Genomic DNA, 6663 nt, shown 5'->3' on the forward strand with positions numbered 1-6663 from the left:
TGACAGTGAAAAGCTTAGAAAATAATATTGTTTGACATGAAAAGCATCGTGTCACAAGTTAGTTAAAAGCTACCTTGACTCTTAGCACAGAAAAGAGAACTAGATGGGATTTTTTCTTCCCTCTGATTTTTTTTTTTTTTGTCAGACACTTACAGCTTTATGCACTCCAACTGGTTTGACTGTCAGTATCACTTTGTAGTCATTTTTCTAGCTTTATTTCCAAACAGAGAAGTTAACTCAAAGAGTCATTCTAATTCTAAGCAGTGGAGTCTAGGCCTTTTTAAAAGAATCACACATGATGCAAAATAGGATTTTACCTTGGGAATGCTTTCCAGAAGTTAGAATTTTTAAGTCACAGATAAAGATTTAAGATTCTTCCAACTTTGCTCTCATGAACTGTAAGCTATGGAAGATTTCTATAACAGATGTGGCAGACCTCATAAACCAAACCTACATCTTAGAAATTATTATATTTTCAGAAACCTATGCTTGTATTAAAGAAAAAATATTTCCTCATTTAAAGAGAGACAGATTTCCTGAAAACAGAAGAAAGCATCAGGGAACTGTAAATTATTTTTTCCTTTTCCACAAGCTATACGTTCACAGCATGAGTCATCTATCAAAAGCAACCACACAAGTCTGAACTTATAGCAGTGAAGGATCAAGCTCCAGGCACATATTTATTTACAGCAGGCTTGAGGAATAATTTCTGCACTGGAGTCACAGATGACCCATAGTCAGACACCTTGTTGCCATGGAAATCTCACACCACCACCCTCTGCCTTGCTCCCATCCAAGATCCTCCCTTGCATCCCTTGTGATCCTCGCGTGCCACAGCTCCCACGGCCTCTCGTCCAGGCTGGCAGGACTGGGGCACGTCCCACCCTGCCTGGCACTGCCACTTACAGGAACATCCAGAAAGCAAATCTTTGGGCTTATGATACTTGACTGAAAGTCTTCTGCCACCTCGTATTCTTATGCATACAGAGGTCTCCAAAGTTGTGTTTTATTGCTTAATGTTACAGAGAAGTAATTACAGAAACTGGTACCCTTCTGTGCCAGATATGGGGGTGGATGAGACATTAGGAATTAACAAGAATTTAGCCAATTCTGGCCAATTAACAGGAATTTGTTCCCAGGGGAAAGAGGGAGAAAATCCTATGGTTGCTCATTCTCAAGGGAGAGTTGCTCACAGAGGCAATTCAGTGACAGAGCTCATAAGGCACCCAGAACAAAACCAACCACCAAAAAAAAAAAAAAAAAAAAACCACACAGAAACAAAAACACACCAACTAAAAAGAAAAAAGTTGAAAAAGGCAGAGAAGCACACATTCCACCTGAGCACACAGAATCACTGTCTCTCAAGGTGGTAGGGACCTGTAAGGATCATAGATAGAGTCCAGCTCCCTGCAGAGCAACCTAAAACTAAACCATGTAAGAGCATCATCCCGATGCTCCTTGAATTCTGACAGGCTTCACACTGTGAACACTTCCCTGGGGAGCCTGTTCCAGTGACCAACCACCCTCTCAGTGAAGAACCTTTTCCTAATAGAGAAGGGCCCCGGCAGAAGGAAGGGCCCCGGCAGAAGGAAGGGCCCCGGCATGGTTTGAGTTCGAAGGGACCTTTAAAGATCACCTAGTCCAACCCACCTGCAATGACCAGGGACATTTTCTACTAGATCAGGTTGCTCAGAGCCTGTCCAACTTGAGCTTGAATGTTTCCAGGGAAGGGGCGTCTACCACCTCTCTGGGCAACCTATTCCAGTGTTGCATCACCCTCAACATCAAAAAGCTTTCTTCCCCACATCTAGTCTCAATCTAACCCTCTTTTAGCTTAAAACCATTGCCCCTTGTCTAGCACTACAGCCCCTACTAAAGAGCCTGTTCCCATCTTTCTTATAAGCCCCTTTTAGGTACTGAAAGGCCACAATAAGGTCTCCCTGGAGCCTTGTCTCCTCCAGGCTGAAGAACCCCAACTCTCTCAGCCTGTCTCCATAGGAGAGTTGCTCCAATCCCCTGAGCATCCAATCCCCTGAGCATCTTCGTGGTCTCCTCTGGACCCACTCCAACGGGTCCCACCTTTCCTGCGCTCCAGGCGGGTCTCACCGGAGTGGAGCAGAGGGGCAGAGCTGTGGTTTAACGCCAGCTGGCAACTGAGTACCACACAGCTGCTCGCTCACTGCCTGCCCCCCAGTGGGATGGGGAGGAGAACTGGGGAAAAATTAAAACGAGGGTTGAGATAAGAACAATTTAATAACTGAAATAAAATAAAAATAACAACTGTAATGAGAAGGAGAGAGAAGGGGAGAGGAATAAAATCAAAAGGGAAGGGGAGGAAAGAACCCCACAAGTGATGCACAGTTGCTCACCACCCACTGACCGATGCCCAGCCAGTCCCCCTGAGCAGCACCCAGCAGCCCCCAGCCAGCTCCCCCCAGTTTATACACTCAGTATGACATTCCATGGTATGGAATATCCCTCTGGCCAGTTGGGGTCAGCTGTCCTGGCTGTGTCCCCTCCCCATGTCCCGTGCCCCTCCACCCCTCACACTGGCAGAGCCCAAGAAATGGAAAAGTCCTTGACTTGGTATAAACATCACCCAGCAACCGCCAAAACCATCAGTGGGTTACCAGCCTTATTGTCACCCCAAATCCAAAGCACAGCACTGCACCAGCTACTGAGGAGAAAATCAGCTCCATCCCAGCTGAAACCAGGACAGAACCACGTCCCTCAGCCTGTTGGCCACTCTTCTTTCTATGCATGCCAGGACAGGGACGGCGCTCTGCACTGCAGGCATGCATTGCTGGCTCATGTCCTGCTGTTAATCCCCAGGTCCTTCTCCCCAGGGCTGCTGTCCATCCCTTCATCCCCAGCCGGTACTGATACCTGGGAGTGTGCTGACCTAGGTGCAGGTCCTTGCACTTGACCTTGTCTAACCTCATGAGGTTCACTTGAGAAGTGGGCCCACATTAACTCAACAGGAGGGATGGTTTTCAGATTCCCATTTTCCTGATACTGGGAACCTTGGAGAATTGTTTCAACCTGCAGAGCCTGAGCATGCTCACAAGGAAGCTCTGCACCAGCAATGCTGCCACCACTCAAGACCAAGTAGCATGGAGCAGACTAGCAGTGCGTGCTACCAGGACAGCTATTCTATACGCCATTATTGCTGGCTGGCTAAGTGCTTCCCACATATTATCCCAGTCCAAAACATGAGAAGGACTTAACATGGCTTTTGCATTGTCTCTGCAGTTGCAAATCTCTGCATAATGGAAAATAATATTTTTTTTCCTGTTGCACCAGTGCCTCTACTTTACACTTTCTACTCCAGAATCATATGTCTATTTATGCCTGAAAGATATTGCTCTTTCCTAATACAGCAGACAGGAACAAGGGCCTAAAATAAGTTAGAAAAAATAAGATTCAGCAAGTTTGTTGGAAGAAATATGGGACAAGAATCCATTATACCATTCAAACAGATACAGCACATTAAAATCACATATAGAGCACTTCCATTGGCATGACCTGGTTACGTGGACCCTTGGTGATATTTCAAAACATTAAAAAAAATAATTGAATAATCCTAATGATTATTCTCCGTACAAATACACAATTCCATTTCCAGAAAGATATCTCAATTTTACCCAGCCTGTGAGCACTGGAACTGCAACCTATCAAGATACACATATGTGAAGCAATTTCAGCATGAGACCATTAGCATCACAGTTTAAGTGGAGGGGGGCGGGGGGGGGGGGGGGGGGGGGGGGAAGTTATGACATTTCCAAGTCAGCTCTAGGCAAAATATTTGAAAAAAAACACCTTCCCACTACTGGCCAGTGCTGCTGTTCACCTTTCAGTCTCCTCTGTGGCCACAGGAGAGAAAGCTAAACCCAGTGTTCCTGACATTTCTACAGCTTGTGAAATTTAAATAGATCTCTTCCTGGTTGAGATTGAAGGATTATTTTTATTATTATTATTTTTAGTCCCAGCACTGAAAATTAGCCCACTCCAATTAAGGCTTCACAAGAAGTAATGTCTCCCTTCAGGGAATACACCAACATTTTAAATTAAGAAATATTCTTGCTAACAAGCCTATAAATCTTCCCAATTAACCGTATTCTCCACTAGTTTATGAGTCTTCTGTTCAATTTGACAACCCTAATCTCCCAAGGGGTGCAGGGAAGGATGAGACCTCTGCGGAAGCTGCTTCCCGTTTCCGCAGTGGAGGGAGTGCAGACACCTTCACCGGCCGTACTGGAGCCAGAGGGCACCTCGGAGCCCCCCCACTGCTCGCTGCTGCCAGGCGCCAAGGGGGTCAGGCAGCCAACAGCCCCCCGACCCACACCTCAGTCTGTAAAGCAGCTCTGTGTCAGCACCGCTGGAAACGCAGCACTGAGCTCCTAGACCACAGGAGTACCCTTCCCACTGCTCCATGGATTATCCTTTTTCTACCCAAAGCTTTCAGAGAACGTGGTCAGGGTCTGTCCTAGGAAACAGCGTCATGCAACGGTGCTTGGTGGTGCCAGGTGAGGTGGGCTGGTGGAGAAAGCCAGCACAAGCACATCTGTCGGCAATATTACATTTAACTTTTTCTTTCTGAAACATGGATGGGTTTATTCCCTTTTAACACATTAGGAGGTTAGCTGAAAAGAACAGCTAAATAGCAGATAGAAAAGAGGCCTCTGAAATAGTGATAGACAGTGAAGAAAACAAACCAAGAGGCGGGGGGAAACAGAACATACAAAGAGTGCCTTGCCTATGTTGAAAGATGGATGTCAAAAGTGACCATCCCAAGCTGGACGAGGAGAGCAGGGGTACTACCTGACACCGCAAAAACCCAGCCAGCTGAGCCCCCCCCTCCCCCCCCCCCGGCTAAGGGAGCAGGCCAAGTCAGCGTGTAAGATGCAGTCACTGCTCTAGGATGTAACAGCGTGTCCTGATGGATGATGGCAGGTATGAAATGTGAAGTGTCTCAGCTCCCTGGGAAGGTGCTTAGCACAGAAACGGCAGAACAGTCCTGTGCCGCAGCATGGCTTGTTACACTGCTTTGGATGTGTATGGACGACACTCCTCACCAACACCTTTTCTTTGCTGCTTTGGTTTTGGGGGGGTGGGGGGGGTGGGGGTTGGAGGGGGGCAGGTGTTCTGTTTTGTTTAGGTTTTTGAGGGTTTCTTTTTAGGATTCTGAAAGAAAACAGCCAATCCAATATCCTACTGCCAGGGAAGACTGGTATGAGGTTCAAATCTTTGTTTCCAAGGGCAGTGCGGAGGAAGTCATGCTGACACGCTTTGCCCCACGCCCAGGGATGCTGCAGGCACTCTCCTGCATATTCATTCATTCAGCTGCAAGTAACCGCAGCTCCCGGCAAGCCACAAGCCTCATGCCCTATTATTTTGTCCAACTGCAAGCTTCGCTTTCTGCTTTGTGTCTGGGTTTCTTCTACTGCACATGAGGCAATGAGCTAATGTTCTTCTTCGACTACCAAAGCTCAAACAATCAGCTTGACAACTCACGTATGAGACTTGTTCCTCGGGTATGAAACGACCTTAGAGAGGCCCCTCATGGCATACAGACATGTGTATCTGTACAGTCCTGCTGTCTGTGCCTGTAACCTACCTTCTCACCTATTTAATCTGAGCTATGCACTGAGACAGCTGCTCTGTGCCACCCCATCACAGACACGCCAGCAATAACCACCCAGGGTGAGAGATTACCCACTGAGGCGGGGGGGTGGGAGGGGACACCAAGCAGAAAAGAAACATGAAGTATTTAGAGCAACAACTCACAAACATGCACCAAGAGACATACAGAAGGGTAAAGAAAAATACAAGCAATAGTGCCTGCCAACACTTTCATGATTAAATCAAGATGACAGTGTTGATACATACTACACGTAGTATAGACATCTACTTCCCAACACCAATATCCAATGTCACTCACACAAATTCCCACAGGTCAGAGCAATGCAGCCCCAGCAGCACACATCCTGCAGAGGTGACCATGCCAACACAGCCCTAGAAATCCCACAGCCACCGTGCCTGTTCCCCGAGGGGTTTGCCTGCACTGTGGTCATTTTAACCCTGGGGCCATGGTGCCACAAACTGGGCTCGCAGATGGAGTGCCCCATTTTCCCAATTTTTGTTAACTCTGCAGTCATTTTGGCATTCCTCTTTTCCACCCATCCCTGGCCCATCTGTGAGCACTCCAGACCCTTTGCTACAAGGGGAAAACTCTGCTAGGCTTTCCTTGGGTACAAATTCTGCCAGGAGCAGGACAAATGCATGCAACCAGGAGTACATAATAATGTAAGTTAATTAAAATAAATAGTGATATCTTGAAAACCTGTCCCAGAAAAATCAATCCTTTAATACTTATACTTTGTTCTTCACGTTGCATGCCTTCACAGCTCTGGTCATACTTTGAGCCAGAAGGGCCAGGAAGCTGAGCAAACACAGCCTGATAGGTAAGGATTATTAACACGGGTACAAACTGATGCTCATGCAACAGTATGCTTTAGGACTGGAAGCTGCTAGCCCCTCTCCTGGCCCACAACACAGAAAGCACCACTGCATTGCCCCTCAGGTATGATACTGTCCTGGGCAGTACTGGGGGGGAACTAAACCACCACAGGTCCTACCGGTGAAAATGCAGCACATGTTTCT

This window comes from Falco punctatus (genome assembly GCF_963210335.1).
Source record: "Falco punctatus genome assembly, chromosome: 3".
Taxonomy (NCBI): domain Eukaryota; kingdom Metazoa; phylum Chordata; class Aves; order Falconiformes; family Falconidae; genus Falco; species Falco punctatus.